The sequence below is a fragment of the Ochotona curzoniae genome, unplaced genomic scaffold, assembly GCF_017591425.1.
Source record: "Ochotona curzoniae isolate NIBS_2020 unplaced genomic scaffold, NIBS_Ocur_1.0 contig_4792, whole genome shotgun sequence".
NCBI classification, from domain to species: Eukaryota; Metazoa; Chordata; class Mammalia; order Lagomorpha; family Ochotonidae; genus Ochotona; species Ochotona curzoniae.
Window position 1 is genome coordinate 6347651 of NW_024466389.1, and position 10244 is coordinate 6357894.

A 10244-nucleotide genomic window follows, 5' to 3' on the forward strand; every position below is an offset into this window, starting at 1 on the left:
TATAAATTGCTCGAAGACACCCTGGGCCATGGTCCATTTGCTGCTCCTCCTGGTCTGTTTTGCAACTGTAAAATGAGCCCCAGTCTTCCAGGCGGTATAATCACCATCCGCTGCTGACATTCAAATTACAGATGGCATTTTCAATTAAACAGGCGCTCGCAGCAGGTTTAATTTAGCTATCAGTTCTGGTCTGTTCTTTAAGTGCTTTGGAGGGGAAAAAAAAAAAAGCCCAGCCGTGAATTCCAGGTCTCCCCTCAGGAGTGTGGAGGAGGGGGTCCTGAAAACTTGTGGACAGGACACCCACTCTCATCCACTGGGTCCACCAGACACAGACTCCACGGAGCCCACCTGTGCTCAGGAACACCCAGAAGCACCCCGACAACCACACACAAGCGCAGACATCCCCTCCTGGGGACACATGCCAGCAGCTCTGGGGTCAAAGTTGCCGGGCAGTGTGAAGGCTGTGGCTCTTCCTTTGGTTAGAGCCCCCACAAGGAGGAAGATGCTGAGCAAGGTGAACTTGGATGCAACTCATGTGCCACCTGTCACTGTGTGACCCAGGGCAACCTCCTCCACTGGCTCTGCCTCAAATCTGCCCACTGTTAGATGAGAATAAGCTTAGATGAAGTCATGCTTGGACGCCTGGCACTGGCGGGCAGGTCTGGTCACCCTGTGCCCCTTTCTCTCCTGTTCTGAAGGCAGGGACACGTGGTTGGCTGCCCATCCTCCTCTCAACTCAGAGACCCCAGCAGGGACTTGGGTCTCAAGGCCTCCCATGTCCAAGGCCCCTGGGGAGGCAGGGAGCTGTCCATAGTGCTGACCCGACCCACACCTGCCTACCTCTTGCTCCTGGCCAGTTCCCTGCCTCCCTCCAGGTTGGCTGGTTCACTCTGAATGTCCCACCCCCTGAGGATCCCCTTTCCCTACCCCAGTGACTGAAACCCATGGTGGGGCAGAAGCACCCAAGGGAGAAGTTCAACCTGCCACAGCTTCCAGGTCACATCAGCACAGGCGATCTCCATTTCACCCAAGCAAACCTGAACCTGCCGGGCTCTGGCAGCTTTAGTCTGAGGGTTTGTTTTTGATATTCCACTCTTGAGATACAGAGAGAACTCCCACCTACTGGTCCACTCTCCAAATGCCCACAGTAGCCCAGACTGGACCAAGGCAAAGTCAGGGAACTCAGTGCTGGCCTCTATCGCACATGAGGGGAAAAGAGCAGTGATTCTATCATTGAGTCAAACCAAGAATCCAACTCAGTGCTCTGATGTAGGACTGCTTCACAACAGGCCAAAGTCTCGTCTCTTCAAAATAAAATCAAAGGTGGCCTAGCACAGTAGCCCAATGGTTAAAGTTCTCGCCTTGCATGTGCCGGGATCCCACATGGCACTGGTTCTGGTCCTGGCCACCCTGCTTCCCATCCAGCTCCCCTACTTGTGGCCTGGGAAGGCAGTTGAGGACAGCCCAAAGCCTTGGGACCCTGCATGGGAGACCCAGAAGAAGCTCTTGGCTCCTGGCTTCAGACTGACACAGCTCTAACCATTATGGTTGCTTGGAGAGTGAATCAGCAGATGGAAGATCTTCCTCTCTGTCTCTCCTCCTTTCTGTATATCTGACTTTCCAATTAAAAACAAATAATAAATCTTTTTTTAAAAAATAAAATTAGAGACAAAAAGACAGCCAGCCAGAGCTCCATAACGTCTTTCTCGAGGCAGGCTGATCCCTGCTCTCAGGTATAATTGCTAAATGTGCCCCGGGTAGAGTGGGGCTGGTTCCAGTGTCTCAAGGAGATGCTTGCCATGGTGAGTCCTCAGGTGTTCCCTGAGCACCAGCCCAACTTCTGCTCATGTGAACTTGGACTGAGGGGAGGACTAAGCAGGGGTTATGACCTATAGGGGTGATAATCCACTTCTAGTCCAGACAGCAACACCCCAAGAGAAGCAGCCCCCTACCCATGCCCCACGCATGAGCACAGCTCTGGCTTTCCGTCTATCCTGAGCCAGCAGCGTGGAAGGCATCTTCCAACATCATTAGCACTTGGGGGAGGAGTGGGAGCTGAAGCGGCACCCTATTCTGCTTCCAGCACAATCTCCAAGTGTATATGTACAGGACACACAGGGGAGGATTTCCTAGGTGGGAAAACTCTTTGAATCATTTGCAAAAAAAAAAAAAAACCTACTGTTCACTGAACCACTTCCCAGCCACTCTTCCCCTGGCTCTTACAGCAGCTCCCTGTGCTAAGTCCACCGGGAGCAACACTGGGGTTCAGAGAGGTGGGGTGACTTGCCCTAGACCTCTCTGGAAGGAAGCTGCAGCATGTGGTCTTGAACCTTGGGCTTGGGACACCCCATTCTCCTTGTTCTCATGCCCCAGCCCCTCTTACTCAGGCAGGAAGGGGCAGTGATCTAAGACAGAGAGGTCTCACGCTCACTAAGGACAAAACCCAGGGCCTTGAAGCAGCAGCTACGGGGATTCAGGCTCAGAAAGGCTTTGGTGTGGGTCCCACCCACGCTGTGCACCTGCTATTCCAGGGAGTGCTTGTGGTGCCTCAGGAAGAGCAGGAGCTCTGCTTTCTCACCCAGTCACCTACTTCTACCCCACACTGTCCCTTCCACTATTTCTTTTATTCTTATTGTTTTACTTATTTATTGGAGAGGCAGAGAAAGGGCTCCTGTCTGCTGGTTCCCTCCGCCTCCAGATGCCAGCAACATCTAGAGCTAGAGCCAGGAAATTCAACCCACGTCTCCCCGGTGGTGGCAAAGCCCACTCACTCACAATACCACTGTTGCCTTCCTGGCTCAGCTTGGCAGGAAGTTGTCAGAAATCAGAACTGAACTTGGGTACTCTCGTGAGGAAGTGAGCATCGTAACCACCAGGCCAAAGTTCTACTCGCTCTCCAGTATGTCTAATTCCCTCTGGTTTGCAAGTCTCAGCCCCTCCCATATCGCTACCCCCTCTTCCTGTCACCCCGAGTCAGCCCAGCCTCCTCCTCCCTCTCCTGTCCTAGCACCCAATCCCCCTCTGAGACAGTCATATCAGAGTTCTTGCATTCTGGCTCCACAGACAAAGCATGGCCAACCAAGCACTTGACTCCACTTCCCCCAAAGCCCTGTGAGCTAAGGAGGGAACCCTGGGCAGCCCCAGCCCCTGCCCTCCACAGCACCTCTGCCCCTTCTTCCATGCAGGAGCCTTGGGGTTTGGGGAGGGAGACACTCAAGCAAAGCCCAATGCTTATTTTGGGCCCAGCTATGACATAGGCTGCACGGATGCATTCATATACCATGTATGATTGCAATCTCATGACTACCCAGGAAGTTCAGAGAGGTGTGAGCCCTACACAGAGCCATGCACCAGTAAGAGAGACAGCCACACTGTGCCCAAGCTGGGGACATCAATGCCCCTTCTCAGAACCCCAACTCCTCATCCCTCTGCAGGTGCCCGGCAGTCAGGACCCCTGGGCCTGAAGACCCCATCTCTGCCAGCCCTAACTTCATTTCTTCCTTGACTCCAGAACTTCTCCACATCTGCAGTCCCCAACCTTGGCTCCCAGTCCAGCCCTTCCCCCACCCAAGGGAAACACTCCTGACCCCAGAACACAGGTGGCAGAGGCCGCATGCCCCGCCCCACCCCTGCCCCTGCACTCAGTCATAGCTCCCACCTCTCCAAAGATGTAAGACAGATGTTTTCATCAACGCCCTAAGACAGAAGCTGCTGGAGCACCATCTGAGTGTGAAACAAAACCCCCTCCCCTACCTGCTCCTTTTCCTCCTCTTCTTTTAGTCCGGGGGCATGGGTAGAGAACCGGGAAGGAGGTTCAGGGTTTCTGTAGAGCAGTCTGGGGGACAGAGTTGCATTTGCAATCTGCAAATTACAAACTGATATGGGGAGGAAACGAAACAGGATATGCCTACAGCCCCCAAACCCCCTCTCATTCCCAGGCCCCCTCTCCTAGACCAAATCTCCAGTCCCTGCAGAACTGGAGCCCACAGCTCCCTTGGGCTCACCTCATTAGCCCCAATAATCCTGTGACAATCTGGGGTTGGGAGAGGATTTTGCAGCCAAAGCCACTCTGTCTCAGACCTGGCGATCCCTCTTGTCTCACATCATTATAAAACTGTAACATCTATGGCTCCCAGGCATCCGAAGACAGATACACCCTACTCTGGAGACCCTGAGCCAGAGAGCCCAGGCCAGGTGTCCAGCCTGGCCAACAGATGGAGCAGGAGGCTGAGGGGGGCTCAGACCCATCCCAGAAGTAAGCCTCTGCCTCTATGAAAAGTGGAACCACACTGGACAGGTTCTGGGCCAGGAACCAGGTGACACCATCCACCCATGCTGGGGACAGAGAGAGATGAGACTGCCAAGTTAAGCTTCAGGAGGCCAGCATTGTAGCACAGGTGGTTAAGACCATTGCCTTGATGCCAGCATATCATAAGGACACTGGTTCAAGTCCCAGCTGCTCCCACTGCTGATTCAGCTCCCTGCTAATGGCCTAGCATCCCAGCAGAAGGTTTTGCAAGCACTTGGGCCTCCGCACCCATGTACTTAAGAGAAAGATTTCCCATGAGGCTGGCATTGCGGTGTATCAGGCTAAGCCTCTGCTTGTGGCACCAGCATCCCATGCACATGCTGGTTCGTGTTCTGGCTGCTCCACATCTGATCCAGCTTCCCACTTATGATCTGGGAAAGTAGCAGAGACTGGCTCAAGTCCTTGGGCCCCTATACCCATCTGATTCAAGTTCCTGGTCCCTGGCTTCAGATCAGATCAGCTCCAGCCATTGCAGCCATTTGGGGAGTGAACCAGTGTATGGAAGACCTTTCTCTCCCCCCTTCTCTTTGTAACTCTGCCTTTCAAATAACAAAATAAATCTTAAAAAGAAAGCTCTCCTCTGAGCTTGTTCATCCTCCAGACGGCTGCAACAGTCAGCGATGAGCCAGGCTAAAGCTAAGAGCCTTGAAAGTTCCACCTAGGTCTCCCATGTGGGTGGCCGAGGCCAAGTACTTGGACCTGTCATTCTGTGCCTTCCGTGTAATCTCGCTGGGAGCTAGAGGAGAAGCAGCCGGGACCAGCTCTCCAATGCAGCAAGCTACTGTCGCAAGCAGGGACTCAGCCCACTGCACCACAACGCCAGCCTGCAAGTTGGGGTTTTGATCCCTTTTGAGAGCCAAAACACCTGCCATTGTCACTTGGGTGGCCTGGCCATACTCCCTGAGGGCCCATTGTCACCACAGTCACTAATTCAAACAGGGCTGTTGAGATCTGATGCTGAAAAGACACAGACCCAGCGGTGCCTGCCAAAGACGAAGCCACACAGAGCTGAGAGGCAGAGAAGAAATTCCAGTTCTGATACTGGCAATGAAAGGGGACGCCCCTGGGTCCTGCACCCTGGAAGAATTCCATAGTGAGCTCTCTGTTACAAGAACCTAGAAGGTTCCATTTTGATTAAATCACTTTGAGTTGCATTGCTGTCATTTGGAGCTGACACAGTGGCTCTCAGTGCAAGGAATATAGTTAACCTCATTTTAGGGTCAGCAAACCACTCCCAGAGAGGTTAAGCTACTTGTCCAGGTGACACAGCTACAGACCAAAACAGTGCTCCGGGGTTGTGTGGAATGCTCCCAATTCTAATTTGTTTGCCCTGGGGCTCTGTGGTGGATGGTGGGGGTGAGATGGGTGTTTCCAGCAGGACCAGAGAACAGGGACATAACTGGGACAGGTTGTCATGGTTACCAGATCACTGTTTGGCCCAGACAAGCCATCCCAGCTCTCTGAGCCTCGGGCTGGAAAGCAAGCACTTGATCCCGCAGAGTGCAGGGAGCCCCTGGCCCAGCCAAGGCTGTGGGGTGGTGGCGGGCTTCGTTGGCACAGCCAAGGCAAGCTCCCAGCAGCACTGACTCTCACTGTCTCCCAAAGACCAAATTGAATCTGGCCAAACTCCACCTGGTTCTGCAGTGCAGAGCGCGTCGGGTGAGGCGGCTGCTTTTCGGGGAATAATTCATTTTGCAGCCGTCGGAGTGGGGAGGAATTGATCCAGAGGCTGCTGCCTCCCCTCCCCGTGCCCTCCTCCCCGGGGGGTTGGTCTGCTTTCCAACGCAGACCCCAGACTGCGAGGTCAAAGTCACAGCAATAAATAGGAGAGGGCCTCTGCCTTAACAGATTGGATTATTCCACTCTGCGGTGACGAAAAACAAGATTTAATTCCCCAAGAAGCGCCAGCCGAGAAAATCATTTTTCCTGCCTGCCTCCCTCTCTGCTTTCCTCCCTCTTCTTCTTGTTTTTTTCCAAAGACACATTTGCCTTCATGCAGCGCTGAGGGTCCCCCCACACCCTGCGCCACCCCCACCCACTGCCCGCCAGGCCCAGACCCTCTATCCTCTCACCTGGCTCGGCTGCGGATCCCTGAGGATACACTGTGCCATCCAGACACCACACTGTCGCTTAGCGCACTGGTCCATTCCAACGCACCCCAGAAGACCCCCATGGGTCCACGACGCCTGCTGTCAGCATGAGACACTCAGCACTGGCTGGGAAAGTCACTGGGCAGCCACGAGCATCCACTCCCCTGCTGCAGGAGGCATTCCCTGACCAGGGCCAAAGCTGCATGGGTGGCCCCTAGGCTCCCCACACCCAGTGGGCGCCCCCACATCAAGACCTCTGTTACACCGAGGCTACTTGGCTCCAACACGGTATTTACTTGAACAATCTGCACTGGACACTTTGGATGGGCGGGCTCTGAGCTAATGACTCAGAAGCAGTAAGTGAAGGGCAGCTTCCTATGGGGGCAGGTCCTGGGAGGCAACAGCGATGGATGGCTCTGGTGAGTGGGCTCTCGCCTCCACTACCATCACCCCTGGGGGAGAGGGGACCTGGGCTGCGTCCCCAACTCCCAGCTCCAGCAAGCCTTTGGGAATGAACCAGCTAACGGAAACACACTCGCTCGCAATCTGTCACTCATGAAGAATAAAAAATACATGTTGTGGGCTAAGGAGTTGACTAGCACTCGTTAAGCCCAGCACTACAGGGAGTGGGCTTGGGGCTAGAAGCACCTGGTCTAATTGGACTCAGCTGTAGCCAACATGCGCTAATGAGGGTGTAGGGCAAAGGGGAAACAAGTAGAGGTGAAAGGGCAAATAAAAGAGAGACTTCGGAGAGACTTCCATCACTGGTCTCCTGTGGGTGCCTCATCCCCAGATCCTCCCCGTGTCCACGTTACTGGCGCTGCTGGCCGGTACAAATACACACTCATTTATCTGACCCTTACAACAGCCCGGGGTGGTTGTTGTAGCACAGTGCAGTAAGCCACTCCCTGTGACACCACGCAGCATCCTGAATGAGAGCGCTAGCTGGAGTTCCCTCTGTTCCCCGGCTGACCCACCTCCCTGTTAGCACTCCTGGGAAAGCAGTGGAGCACAGTCCAAGAGCTTGGGCCCTGCCACACACGTGGGAGACCCTGATGAAGCTTCTGGCTCCTGGATTCAATCTGGTCTAGTCCTGGCAGCTGCAACTCTTTATGAAGTCAACCAGCACATGGAAGCTCTCTTCTCTGAAACTCTACCTTTCAAATAAATAAATATTGAAGAAAAAAAAAAAGCAGGAGGTAAGTTCTACAATCAGACAAGGAAGCTGTGGTACTAACAGGTGAAGGACTGGCCAAGGACCCGATCTGGGGCCTCGGGTCTGTTTCCCTATTGTCTGTGGGTTCCCAGGGACTAGGGTCCTCGGGGCAGGACCAAGTGCCCGGTCCACAGAAGGTGCTGCATACCGCCAATAATGAGCCACAGGTCTGTCCATGAGGTTGAGCCTAAACCGAAGTTCTGTAGTACACAGGACGCCGAGCAGCTCAAGCAGCCAAGCCCCAAGGCCCAGCTGTGCCTACACCCAGGGACCGTCCCTCCCCAGCAGTTCCTTCGGTGAAGGTACAAAGATCAAACGACTGAGCAGGCACGATAATGGAGGGATAGGACAAGTTTTCTATTTATTTCAGTTTTTTTTTTTTTATTTCTTCAAAGTGTAATTTAATCTTTTATTTTTTCCCAAATTTTCTATCTCATCCTCCTGTATCTAGGGGAAGGAGGGAGCTAAGGGGAGAAGCTGCACCCGGAATCCCAACACCTCAGTACCCAGGGATGGGGAATGGCCACCCATGTCATACCAGGATCCCGGGATGCCATATGGGTGCCAGTTCTAATCCCAGCAGCTCCACTTCCCATTCAGTGCCCTGCTTGTGGCCTGGGAAAGCAGTCGAGGACGGCCCAAAGTCTTGGGTTCCTGTACCTGCTTGGGAGACCTGGAGGAGGTTCCTGGCTCCTAGCTTCATATCAGCACAGCACCAGCCGTTGGGCTCACTTGGGGAGTGAATCATCAGACAGAAGATCTTTCTCTCTGTCTCTCCTCCTTTCTGTATATCTGACTTTGTAATAAAAAGTAAATCTTATAAAAAGGAAATCCTTCCAAGGTCCATTGGCTGACATAGTCCACCTTGGAATCTCTGTTCACCCAAATATTTGCTACCAACGCTTGGCTGGGGTATTTGACCAATTTGTTCTGCCCTCCTTCCTCTGCTATGGGACCAGATGTCCTCTGCAGGCCCCAATGGACTGCCATAACCTCCACGTGCATCTAGGCATGCTGTCCACTGCTCCGTCTAAGCCACTGAGGAGGCCCAGTTCTGACACATGCACTCCTCGGTCAAATCACAGACCCTACAGTTCGCCCCATGGTTGGAGTCCTGAGTCCAGCAGTCCAGCAGGAGGGATCCCCAAAGAAACCTTGTGTGAAGCAATCCCAGGCCTGACTCTTGTGTGTGCTTGCCAGTGTGGGGTCTGGCTCACTCTGTCACCAATATCAGCCTATACACACTGGTAGTTGCAACTGTTGGATCAGTTTCTGTCTCCAGCCCTGTCTCTTAGGTAAACCAATGGCTGCTACAGCCCAACCCAGCCCAGCCCACCACACACTCTGCCCTCCAACATACCAATAGGAACTGCAGCCCAGTCGGAGCAACTCCAACAATCCCCACGAGGCCCTCCACCAGCCCTGGTTGCTGTGCTTGCCAGGATGTGCAGCAGACTGGCCTGGTCTGTCCCATATACCATTCAGCTCTTGTACACGTCAGTGGGCATTAAAACCCAGCTCAACCCAACTGACCCCACTCTGCAGCCCACACTCATGCCAGCAGGTGCCACCATCTGTCTAGCCAGATCTACTCCCAGCCCTGAGTCTCCTGCTCACCAGTGCTGCCCCCCCCCCCCCCATGGTCCCTTTCTTTTATAAAGGCACATGACTCTGGGCCCAGCATGATGGCCTAGTGGCTAAAGTCCTCACCTTGAACATTCCAGGATCCCATATGGGTGCCGGTTCTAATCCTGGAAGCCCCACTTCCCATCTAGCTCCCTGCTTGTGGCCTGGGAAAGCAGTGAAGGATAGCCCAAAGCTTTAGGACCCTGCACCCGCATGAGAGACCCAGAAAAAGTTCCTGGCTCCTGGCTCCTGGCTCCTGGTTCCTGGCTTCGGATTGGCTCAGCTCCAACCGTTGTGGCCACTTGGGGAGTGAACCATCGGACAAAAGATCTTTCTCTCTGTCTCTCCTCCTCTCTGTATATCTGCCTTTCCAATAAAAACAAATAGATTTAAAAAAAAAAAAAAACTCCAACCACAGAAAAAAATCACATGCTCTGTGGTCTGATGATGGAGTGCCAGTGTCAGAACTGGGCCTGCTCGATTGTTGAAGCCGGGCAGGAGACAGCATGCCCGGAGCACATGGAGGACATGGCATCACTGGCAGAGGACATCCAGTACCATGGATGGCAGAACAAAGTGGACAACTCTCCCAGCCAAGCATTGACAGCAAGTATCTGGGTGAGCGGAGACTGTAAGGTGGACTATGTCAGCCAATGGACCTTGGAAGGATTTCCTCAACCTTGGAGTAACAAAACCAACCTGCCAGGGTCCACATCGGGGAGCCTAGGATGACATTGAGTGGCTGTCCCCAAGCCCAGGTTTAGCTGCTGGAAACAGCCTTCTCCCCTTCTCATCTCCTTTCCTCCAGATACAGAAAAAAAAAAAAGATAGGAACAATTCCCACCACTTTCCCCCCTTTATTTACTCCCCCCCACCCTGATCAGTCGTCCCTCTCGACTATGTAAACATCGTTAAAAATAAAATAAATAGGGCCCAGTGCAATGGCTCAGTGGCTAACGTCCTTCTTGCTTTGCATGTGCCGGGATCCCATATGGGCGCTGGT